The following is a 12,047-nucleotide window of genomic DNA, read 5'->3' as shown; positions in this document are numbered from 1 at the left end:
TGTCAGCAGCTTCTGTGACTTGTTTCTGGTTAACACAAGTGAAGCTACAGTAACGATACCATAGAGAAAGGAATTTTAAGGGAAAGCGAACTTGTTTCCTCCGAGGAGAGACCAGAGATATACCGTCATCCCAAAGCTGTTGCTATAACTGTTACAGCAAGGGAACATCAAATTTTGTCTTAGAACAAGGATGGTCAGATTCTTTCTGCTTTTTTTAAATTCTTGTTAAAAGGCCAAAACTGATGTAGCAAGAAACCGATGCGCACGCTTTTATCCATCCATTCAGGGACTGGAGTACTTCAGATACAGGAATAAGTGCCTCTTGCTACTTTTTTACTCCATCCTGGTCAATCGGTCCTGTTTTATGTGTTACTCAGACTGAGGTTAATTTTTCTGCGGTCTAATACTTGGCCGCCCATAGTCTGGTAGGCCTGGGTATTTCTGTATAATACTGGAGGCTTTTAAAAGGCATTACGTACAGTCCCCTTGTACAAATCAAAAGGGCATCGTTTCTTTAGTGATTTCCACTGTTCTCAACACCATAATCAAATCTCAGAATGTTCCCTTGAAATGATAAATGTCTCACTCAAATTCATTACCAGAAGCTTCTTAATTTCATACCAGTCATGAATTTCATGCTGTCTTACAATTCTTACGAGAGGGTATCGATGTCACAACAAATCTGAGTGGAGAGGCAAGTTTACTGACCGGAGGAAGTGTTCTCATGGATTTTGAGATTCACGTCCTCTCCTTCTGACAGCATTCCTTTGGATACTTGTTTCCTAGCATCTCCCAGCTTTGGTGCTGGAACTCTGAAGGATACAAGAGAAAAACCTTGTAGTGCTTGATGCTTTAATACACAGAATCGCAGAGAAACAGAAAACCTCTTCACTGGGCGTGGGGTTGGTTTGGTTTTTTTCCCTTTAAACAGGTAAAAGTATAGATGATCTCAGCATGTTCCCAGTGGTGTTTAAAGCTGCCTGAATTCCTTTGTCTAGCCCTCTCACTCGGCAAGTGCATTCCAGCTGAGCATCTGTTGGGCCATTAAAGCTAACTTTGGGTTTGGGTTTTTTTTCCATTTTACACAAACACAAAAGATTGATTTCCCTTTACTACAGTTAATCAAACTCAATAGAGAGCTAAATAAATAAGCAAGGAAAATGGCCTTCTTATCCATCAAAGAGAGCAAATGTTCTGATTAGGCAGGGGCTGCAGAGAAACCCAGCAGGGATAAGTGTTCACCATGTTTGTTGTGGAGGGGAGTCTGCCTACCCAATGGCGGATTTTTCTTGCATGACAAATGCTTTCAGCTTGGACGACTTGATGTGGCATTTAAGTGAAGTTCAGTTCAAATTTAATGGGATCCCAGGAGGCATTTGTTATGTTCAGCAGCTCAGGAGTTTACCTGGCTTCATCAATACTTGATGGACTGACTATGATTTGTAAGCTGATGGGTATATATTTGATGGGAGTATTTTGTAGCTCTCTTTCCTTGTTTAAATTAGGATTAGGGAAGAATGGACAAATTTCTGTCTCTAACTTTCCTAAGTTTCCCCCCATGATTCCTGGTGGTGGTGGGACTGATTTGTGTTGCTTGTTTACTTTTTTGTTACCTGATTTTTGCGAACGTGTAGCGTGAAGTCAGTTCCCTATCCCCCCAGTGAAGTTGTTAGTCTATTCACATTTCAGAAGGAAAGAAAAAAATTGTTGGTGATAGAAAAGCATAATTTTTAAGCATCAGATATTTGGCAGAGGTATTCCTGGATGGAATAATATCTAGAGCTGTTTAACTTCATTTTTATTAGATTTGACCTTGATAATATGAATATGTTAGTATGTTAAGTTAATGGTAATATATACCTTTGTTGTCTATACAGATGTTTCTGTACCAGCTGCTGGCAATCATTTATATTGTTTATTAAGAGAGGAAGGATGGGCTTGTGGTTTAAGAGGCTGTCACTGTTCCTGGGAAATCTGTGTTCTACCACAGCTGCCTTCGGGACCTTCTTTGTGTTTATGAACCTTCTTATTGTTTCTAATCAAAACTATTTATGGCCTTTTTTAGCAGGTATGTTGTACGTATGCTGGTGTATAGGCATTTAGCAGCTATTTTGCTTTGTTAACTGTTCTGTCTGTATGGCCTTGTTCAGGGAGCAGTTCTAGGTGCTGATGTGTACCAGTGGGCTGGGATTTATTCTGCAGTATATTTATTCTGTATTTAAATATGTGTGGCAACCCCCTTCCCCTTGTGAGCTAATGTGTGAATCCTGTGAGTAGTATTTAAATGCCGTTTTCTAAGCGTGTGTTAATGTTTAGAGAGAAAGAGCAATATTTGTCTGGAAAGAGTAGTCTAGTGCATTAATGTGATTATTCAAAGATAGTTGTTTATCTTATTGGACTCAGAGGTACCTACAATAATCGCAGAAGTTGTTTTAAGGCACATTTATTCAGAGTGATTAGGTTTATTGTTACTTTATGAATAACATAGCCTGCCACATTAGATTTTAAGTGTGATGGTTTGGACCATAGACCAGGATATTTTCTCCTTTATGAATTTTACCATTGCATATGCCAACTGTTTGTGGCCTACGTAATGAACAGCAGAAATTAAGAGAGAAGCATGGGGAGGAGGCAAAGAACTCCCCAATTTAAAAAAATGATGGCAATGACTGTGCACCCCCTGGAGCTGGGAGAGATGCTGTGGGCTGGCCTGGTGCATCGGGGCAGCCCGGGCGCAGTGACTGCCCCTCCACCATCATCTGCTGGGCTGGGCTTTTGCAGAGCGGGTGCAACAATTAGTCTGTGCTGTCACTTGCCATCAGTAATAAATACATGAACATGCTCAGATTTTCTCCAGGGAAAGATGTCTGCTGGGAGAAGGTCTCCTGTATCTCTAATTTCTCGTTAAGCCTCATTTGTAAGAGATGATGAGATCCCAGCACTAGATACTACTGCAATAGGAGTAGTGCTTTAAAAATAGAAACAGGACTTGTATGGGTTTATTAATGAGCACGTAAATAGAAATGTCAGTTAAATTGCACATGTGACTGCCTCTTCGCTACATAGTAACCTTACTTTACAGATCTATTTCTTTTAAATCATGTGTTAAGAGGGAGAGCAACATGGTGTGCAGATTTTGAGGATTAAGAGATTGTCATTAAAACTACTGTGCTGTACTTAGTTATTTATTTCTTGCTCACAGTGATCCAATCAATAACAGAACAAAATCAAATACAACTCCCCCCCCTCCAAGGAAGAAAAGACAAGCTAAATAAAGATGTCCAGGAGAAAATGCCAGCAAACGACATATTGATTTCCAGCAAAAGAGCAAAGTGTAAATGAAAAATATTCTTCTGACACAGTTATTAAGTGCAAGCTAGCACGCAAAGAAAACCCATTTACTCTTACTAGAGGCTGAGTCTTCAAAGGGCAGCTGGTTCATCTCTGATCATTTGAGTCTCTAACTTTCTGAAACATAGGCTTCCCTTCACTAAATGTAAAGGATTTTTCTGTACTTAGGCTTTGCTTTGAGAATGTAAAATGTTTACTAAAACTCTGATTGTATGCCAAGTAAGAGAGAAGTTGTTTTCTCCCCATTTTATAGCTGTATAAACAGAAGCGTGAGGAAAGGAGGCAATTTTCCTGACGTCAGACAGTGAATTTATGACAATATCAGGGGTGTAAAATCAAGTAACATGAGGGCTCTGATTCAATGTTCTTGGCAATTTGGTCTGGGCAATTTAAGAAGTTACTGCTCCCCAGCAGTGTGCCCTGCCCTTTTGCTGGTGAAGTAGATAACATGTTGTTCTTCAGCAAGCGCAGTTCATAGCCCAGCATGTTAATAAAATTATTTCTGTGGCAGTTTAAGTTGATACATCAGACTGCGTGCGCACAAGGGGCGAGGGTCCACATGAGCAGGATGCTAAATTCAGGCAATAAGATGGCTTTTCCCTACATACCTCTGGGAACCTTTTACTTTCTATGCCCTGCTTTAAGGAGATGCCGAGAAGAAGGGTAAATTGAAGCCTGTGCTACCCAGGGTATTTGTCTGGCTTTGCTTCTTCAGAGGGGGATCACGGCAGAGGACAGACCACTCTGAAACAATTTTCGGAGCATTGCCTGAAGAGTCTTGGGCAAGCACTAGGAAACAACACTGTGTAGATGGACATGATTTTCAGAAAGTCAGACTCCTGAGCAGTGGCTGAACTTCAGCATTTTCATCCTTCCAGCAGCTCTCACCAATTTCAGGGTGCGAGTTATTGTGAATGCAACTGTAACGGCTCCATTTTTAGGACTGTTTAGTTAGTTTAGTTCACAATGAGTACACTAGTGTGCCTTTCTTATGGAATTTTCTCCTGCATCACCACCATCTGCATAACCGGGGTTCAGCTTAAAAAGAGGGCTGTCGGTTTCTGTGTCGGCAGGTTTGTTTCAATAAGAAATAAGTAGGGAAGGGGAACAAATTGTATCAGATGATGAAAAGGACACTCACAGTGAAAATTGCTCCTGTGTGATCGCTCCAAGAGGCGCTATACTCAGATAATGACTTCAGCATATGGACAGACAACTGTCATAATCGGAATATTTCTTTGGAAGCAGGCGAATGCATGTGGAAGGGAGCAACAGGTTGATAAGGCAGGGGGAAAGAGCCTCCTCTCATGCCAGAGCTGTATCTTCTGTGTCTAAGCCAAGAAATTATATTTTACAGTCCAGTACAAAACTCTTGCAAATCTTGAGGGTTACACTGAATAGTTTGGAAAAGACTTGCTAGCTGATCCTTTACCAGATCGAGACAAAAGGAGCACTGTTCTATTGGAAAAAGAAAGAAACAGAAAAGCAAGTGAGTCTGTGTGCATATGTAATCAATAAACAACCAATCTAGATTCCTGGAAATGAAATTGTATTTAGTTATTTAGCTCCTAAATAGTATGTTATTTCTTCGGGCCAAGAAATAAATTGAAAGGATTTAGAAGGATTTGCTTATCAGCAGAACTCCACGTAGCATTACATTCCTTCTGCTTTTGGGAAGGTACATTGAAGTTGGGTTAAGCTGCTGTGGTTCAGTACTTCTCTTTCCCCTGTCAGGGTGCCTTGAACAACAGATGGATTAATCCTCCCCTCTTCCCTTTTCCCCTCTTTGCCCTCCCTTCCCTTTCTCCCTCTTTGCCCTCCCTTTCTCTCTGTGCTCACACTCCCTTGCAACATCATCTCCCTTTCCACTGCCAGCAGAGACATGATTTTTCTGCCAAAAGGCAGAAACATGATTTTTCCCCATTGTTTTGGCACAGCTGAGGGACGGAACGAAGTACCTGAAGTGTGTCATCAAACTTGGTCAAGAAGACTTTACAGGCTTTACAGTCTTAATGAACTATCGATTCTGTTGAGATGGACTTTTGGTTTTCAAAGGACTGATTCAGCTTTCAAGGCTCTTTTTAAACATGACTGCCCATGACTCTGGATTGACACACAATTGCAGGGATTATTTTTTGCTTTCTCTTACTTAACTGGCTCGTTATTTTATCTCTTGTCTACCGTCATAATGGACAAATGGCTGATTTTGTTAAGGGGTAGCTCTCTCATGACCCCTCTTAATGATATAATTTGACAGCAAATCAGTTTTTATGTCCAACCAGGAAATGCACTTTTGCTGAGCTACTGTTGAGGGGTGCGTGCCTGCTGGTTACCTACCAGCTCCTGGCCAGGCAGGGTCCTGGGAACATAAGGCTGGATTGGTTCACATGGTCTGAACGGGTCTACAGCAATGATATCTCCTTCCCTTGAGCACAACCAGCTGAAAGGTTGTGCTGGATAAGCTTTGCCCCTGCTGTGGAATGACAGAGAGAAATGCGTAATATGTGTTCATATTAGATAGTGATGGAGAGGATGCAAATACCAAATTGATTTAGAGTGAATTAGATTGAACCGAAGATAGATGGGGTGAGTTCTTCCCCACTAGGGCCTTTACACTAATGGTATTCATATCTGAATGGCTTGGGCAACTGCTTAATCGCAGAACTGGCGGTTTCTGGGATTTCCTTGGGGAGACTTCTCCATAGTTAATAAAGATCACTATCGAGATTTTTCTTGCTGAAAGTAATCCTAAATTTTTGTTGGCTTAATTTTATCCATGATTTTTTTGAAGCACCCTAAATAGTTCATCTTTCTTCCTGATGTTTATTACACCCTTGTGACACCTCTAGAAATTTATCATACCTTTGGTCCTTAAGTCAAGCTCTGATGTTTAGCTTTGCTAAGCCTGTCTCTTTCATACATCTCTCCAGTTCTTTCATCTTTTCAGTGGCTCTTCTCTGAATTGCCTCCAATTATTCTAAACCTTTTGGCATTGAATTGTCCAAAACCAAACATAATGAGCTATGCTCTTTTGCTGTAAATTGTTGCAGCGTTGTTGAAATCAATGCCAATTTAAACCAACAGAGGATTTGGCCCTCTTGTTTTTATATTCACCTCATATAAGCTATATGAAGAAAAATTAGTAGTTTCATGTTCTTTGATGCATTGCTTCTGCAGAGGCAGACACAACTTCAGCACCAGCATGTGTGTATGTGCGCAGAAAGGACTTGCACATCTTTATGGTTATGTTGTGATAAAAAAATACATGTTGTACTATCCAGTGCTAATGAGTTGGAGATGTTTAATACCCTTTAGCAACAGATAGTAGATGCAGGACTCTCCTTAGAAGTTTATACAGTCCCAAATTACAGCTTCTTTTATAATACTCATTATGATTTTTGCAACATTTCTAATACTTTCCCATTTGTATGCAGATTCTTTCTGTCTGTGTGTAGTAGCTTGAATCTGTCTAGGCTGAGACTCTCAGGTCTGCGATACTGTAATGAACTCCAGGGTATTTTGGAAATAAAGATTAAATAGAAAGTGAGAAAAAAATACAAGGTGTAAAAAGGACAAAGGATTCCCATTTAATTGGAATAGTGTGAACAGAATACAAGTCCTTTAAAAAGCCCAGTTATCTAAGTACAAAAGGTTGAGCTATTCCAGCTAGAAATGACATCTAATGAGACAGACACTTCCTCTGCTATCTTCTTTTGGCGATACAGCGAATGCCTTGAGCCTGTTCTTTGCCAAGAAACATCTTGGTTTCTGGAAGACAGAACAGCATCACTGACATTTTGCCGTTCTGGGGGAGCATTCATACTGTATACTGTTAGGCATAGAAGACAGTACTTTGTCCACTTACCACAATAAATGCTAGATATTTAGAAAACACAGCAGTATGGGAGCAGTGGAGGGAGTCAAGTGGTCAGATTAAGAGAAGTTGGTTGAGTTTCAGCGCTGTATGTTTGAGGTGTGAAAGGCAATGCGCTGCTCCAATTAATACAACTGTATTTCTCTGCTGTTGGGAAGATATTTGTGCCTGGCATTTTGTGGTGGTTGTATTTCAAGAAGGATTGTAAATTGTGGTTCCTTGGTGGCAAAGAGATTTACACTTCTCTAGCAACAAAGCATTAAGTGTTGCTTTTCAAATAATGGTGTTGAATTGGAAGTAATGTGTACAGTGTGCAGAAGAGTTTCAAGGAAAAAGCAAGTAGGAAAATTAAATCCTACTTTACTGAGTGAAGCAACTGCCAGGTATGCACTTCTGGAGGAATTTGTCTGGGATTTGAATTTATGGACCCTTGTCTTTTCTCTTGAGTAGAAGTGAGAACTCCATCATTCTTGGGTGTGTTATTTATAATTTCATAAAGCTGTTCTGTGACAGCACTTATTTTACCCAGAGTGCTTAATCTTTCTCAAATAATGGTGCACCCAAAGAGCAAGGTGTCAAAAAAAAAATTGGTGGTTGGGAAAAGGAAGATTCAGCACCTGCCATTTTGTGTAGAACAAAGGAGCAAAGGTTGTGGATCCGATGCATAAATTAGGGCTTTGGGTGCTTGGAAGGTCTTGCGTGAGCAGGTCTTGCCACACCATCCCAACTTTCCTTGCGCTTTACATCCCACACTGGTATGTACAGTGTAATGAACAAAGATGTAGAACCATCACCATGGCGAGATTGAAGAGGCCCTTAGAGTGAATAATTAGGAGGAGGTGATTACAGAACTAATAATTCATGGAAAGGAATGTGGAGCCAATTCAGTGAAATTGAAAGAATTTGAAGGTAAATATGCCTATAAATCCTCCAGGGTGGACTCAGAGTTTAGCACTTTCTCCTACCCCGGTTTTATTCCAAGGCAATTTCATTAAACACTAGAGAGAGGGAGAGAAAAAATAATACTATAAATGCCATAAAAAATCTTTCAGAGGAAGGAATAAAAAGGGTTCCTGCCAGAGAGAGATTTTATTAAAAGTTATTATAATACCTATCTTTAGTTTTATGGCCTTTAATACAGGGCCAAGTAATTTCAAAGCTGGGATTCTTTAAAAATGAAATACATATTTTAAAATAGTATAGTATGAATTATTATTTTTAATATAGAATTTAGCTAATATATGGAATAGAAAAATATTTTCTCTCTCATGTTCTTTCCAATGAAAACATAAATGTAGTTTCCATCACAGCAGACGGAAAAGTTTTGTTACTATCATGTTGCCTGTACATAAGAATGTTTAGCATTTACCATCTCCACATCACTAGGCAGACACTAAAGGATTAATCTGGTTCCCTGCCCTGGGGCCAACAAGAAAGCCATAGATAGATAAAATAGATAGATTGATTATAATCAGCATCATTTCAAAAATGGGGAAAGGGCACCAGAAATGGAATAGCTGGGTTTGCTTACTGCATCACAGTGAGCTGTTTCTGATGCAAATAAATGATGTTGGCAGAAAGGTTTCTAGGGTTGCTGCTCACTAGCCTCTCCTGTCTTCTGGAAGCAGCAAATTTAATAATCATCCTTTGAAAAGTCTCATCTCCAGGAGGGTTTTGAAAGGTGCAGATTCCAGTTACAAGAAGTTGTGGTCTTCTGGAGGTTTCCTCGACTCTGTTTCTGTGGTCAGGAATTTGCTGCTGTTTCTCACCAAAATAGTTTTATTCCTCTGGGATGATTCGGATGTTGGTATCTGAGCGGAAGGTGCATGGAAAACCAATATGTGATGGGACTAGAAAATCAGTCAGTGATGAATTGTGATGGAAAGTACTGAGATTCAAAATACAAGATAGGAAATGGCAAGACAGATTAGCGTATTTATCTTTTCTGTGGTTTCTAGAGATCTCATTAATGACCTCGACTTAAGTCTAACACCACTTCTGGAGGTTTTTCTCTTTTTCTAACCCTCATTTTTACACATACAAAATCAGCAGCATGGGACAAATAGCAATCAGAGCAAGAAAAACTGGAATAACAGGGAAATAGCATGCAGTGGAGATGGGGAGAAAAGGACAGTGATTAATTGATAGAATCAAGTGTGGAACCAGTCATGAAAAAGCGCAGGTACAGGTCAGAGTTGGCAGGGTTGGTGAGTATTGCACGTGACACATTTGCATGTTGTTCGAGTCTGGCAGGCTGTGCCCTTCTCTGCTCAGAACCAACACAAGCTGCGTGGGGTTTTTATAGAAGGAAATCTACAACACGGATCTAAGACTGCAGCATAAAAATGTTGCATGTGCCATCCTTAAGGTGCTTATTAGATGGGAAATTCATCAAGAAGATAAAAAGGGCCAGGCTTCATGACTTTTCAGCTCCTGCTTGGAACTCACCTTGGCTTCAGAATTCTTTGTCACCCCATATTCAGGATATGTCACGCATAAAAGTGGCTGGGAGGCCGCAGAGGCTGACCTTGCCCAGCGCCGTGCTGCTGGCCCTGGCTGTCTATGGGGCCTCAGCAAAAGAGTCCTGAACAGGGCAATGATAAAAGTGATACATCTTTGGTCTTTGGTACAGGGACTTCCCAAGCTAGGTATGGGGAATGACTCAGGATGGATGTTTTTACCTTTAATTTGGCCAATCACTTCCAAAAGGCTTCTAAACCTTTATTGCCAGTATCCTGTTGCAAGGAGTTTCCCAGTTAAAAAAAAAAAAAAAAAAAACAAAACCAAAAACAAACCCCACAAAAAAATCAAAAAATCAAACCATTGTATAAGGAAATATCACCTGCTTTTTTTGTGGTGTGCTGCCTGTCTGGTTTCATAATAAACAAGAACTAAAACAAAGAGTTATAAAGGAACTCCTTATTCTTTACAAATGCTGAATTGCACTGTCAGTTCCGTTGGATCTGATTCCAAGTTAATGGTGCGTGAAGCCCTTAGATATGAGCAGGTAAGTGGATAAGTGGATAGGTATAGCAGCTGATAAGTGACAACCACACATTGTTATAATTTTTATGTTTATTTCCTACTTGAAGCAAATCATCGCTATTCTTCTATGAGACTCTGCGTGTGGATTTTCATGTCTTCAACTAAGAGCAGAATCTGCATGCTCTATATTCATCCTGGAAGTCAAAGTCAATTGCCAGGGTCTTAGCACTGTCTGAGCAAGGTCTTCTGGTAGTGATGGATAATTTACTCTTTATTCATGGTGCTGTCCTTAACACTCTTTTACAAGTGCTTTAGACAAATATAATATAAATCTCCAGTTTCACTAGCTACATTTCACCTGCTTAAAAAATTTCTTGCAGTATAGTTTTGTTGACTTATTGTGCTAAATTAGTTTACAGTGGTGCAATTAAAAACTAATACCTTTCTAGCCGGGGACAGCTGCATTTCACTGTTGGAGGATGTGATCACTGTTTGTATGAGTTATAAAGTGGTTTGGTGTCCTACAGGATAAATAATGCTTTATAAAATATATATGACAGGACCAGAAGAATTGTAGAAAGTAAATTTATATTTTGTGCATTCCTCTTTTCTTGACCTCTCACTGAATAGATGAACTTTTAAAGCCAGCTAGCTTCAAGAGACAATTCACCAGGATTTTGACAGTGTTCTTTCATTTCTATGACTTAAAGAGGATGCTAAATAAATGACCTTAGTATGTAAGGCAGGAAATTACTTTGTACATGTTACCTCCAGCTCTTTTAATCTTGCCTCCCCACTGAGGCAAGATTATGAAAGTATTTAATGAAAGCATTTAAGCATGATACTACTGCAAGATTGCATCCTACAAAACATTGCCAAATGACAGTGCTGGGTAAGACTGTGTAACACATATGATAGGGATTCCCTGACTTCATAGCTGTTTTTTTACAGATACTCTATTTTTATAATTTTTATTTACAGCCGACCAATCCTGGTTTTCTTTCTTGGCTCACTCCAAGCCATTGAAATCAAGAGTGTAGGAATGTTAGGTTCCATCTGATATTTCTGACTGACTGCTCGGTTCTGGGTTTTTTCCCTAGCTCAAATGCAAACAGAGTGGGAGAGCAAGGAACTTCTGGCAGGGGAGAGAGGGACTTGATAGCACTCGGACCACAGGGGGCTAAAGAAAAGGCTGAGACCTCAGAACAGTTAGGTGAAGAGAAGAGGGAGCATGTTGGAGACAGCCATAGCAGACACAGGAATGTAAAGGGAACCTTTTTTGAAGCTGGAGGGTCTGTTTGAGGACTAAGGATTTGGAATGCTTGTCATGATGTGAGAATCCCAGGAATATTCACCTGGAGTACTAAAGTACAATGTACTGAAGTACAGCCCCTCAATTTCAGCAGTGCTGCCTGCCTGCTGAAGATCATTTTAGTTGTTTTGTTTCAGGAGTCATCCCACTGATCCTACTGCTCAGCAGAACAGGCAGCTTTCTCCAAGGAAAAGTTGTTAAGGGAGACAATTTCAGCAGAAGCCATGGTTTGAGCCAATGCTGCTGAGCTGGGGTAATTTTGTACTGTGTGCAGGAACGTTACAACCTGTGTCCGGGGACTGCCACAGACTCTCCCTAATAGTCTGCATTACTAATTCAACTAATTGCAGCAATTACAGGCAGGAGATGCTGCTGGGAAGAGACGCCAGTACACTTCTCTCTAACATGCTGCAGTACATGCTGCTCATTAATTAGACCAGCAGAAAAAAAAAAAAAAAGAAAAAAAAAAAAAAGAAAAAAAATAGAGAGAAAGAAAGAAAGAATCACCAGCTGGAAACACAAAGG

At 40.1% G+C, this 12,047-nt stretch overlaps 1 protein-coding gene across 26 annotated transcripts in view; it reads left to right on the top strand.

Annotated features, from left to right (window-relative positions):
• The window catches only part of NRXN3 (neurexin 3), a 1,022,200-nt gene that overhangs the window by 969,830 nt on the left and 40,323 nt on the right, over positions 1-12,047 (top strand). The window lies entirely within an intron of this gene.

This window comes from Falco biarmicus, chromosome 7, assembly GCF_023638135.1.
Source record: "Falco biarmicus isolate bFalBia1 chromosome 7, bFalBia1.pri, whole genome shotgun sequence".
Taxonomy (NCBI): Eukaryota; Metazoa; Chordata; class Aves; order Falconiformes; family Falconidae; genus Falco; species Falco biarmicus.
The sequence above is the reverse complement of the archived record's forward strand: the minus strand, read 5'-3'. Positions and strand labels throughout refer to the sequence as shown.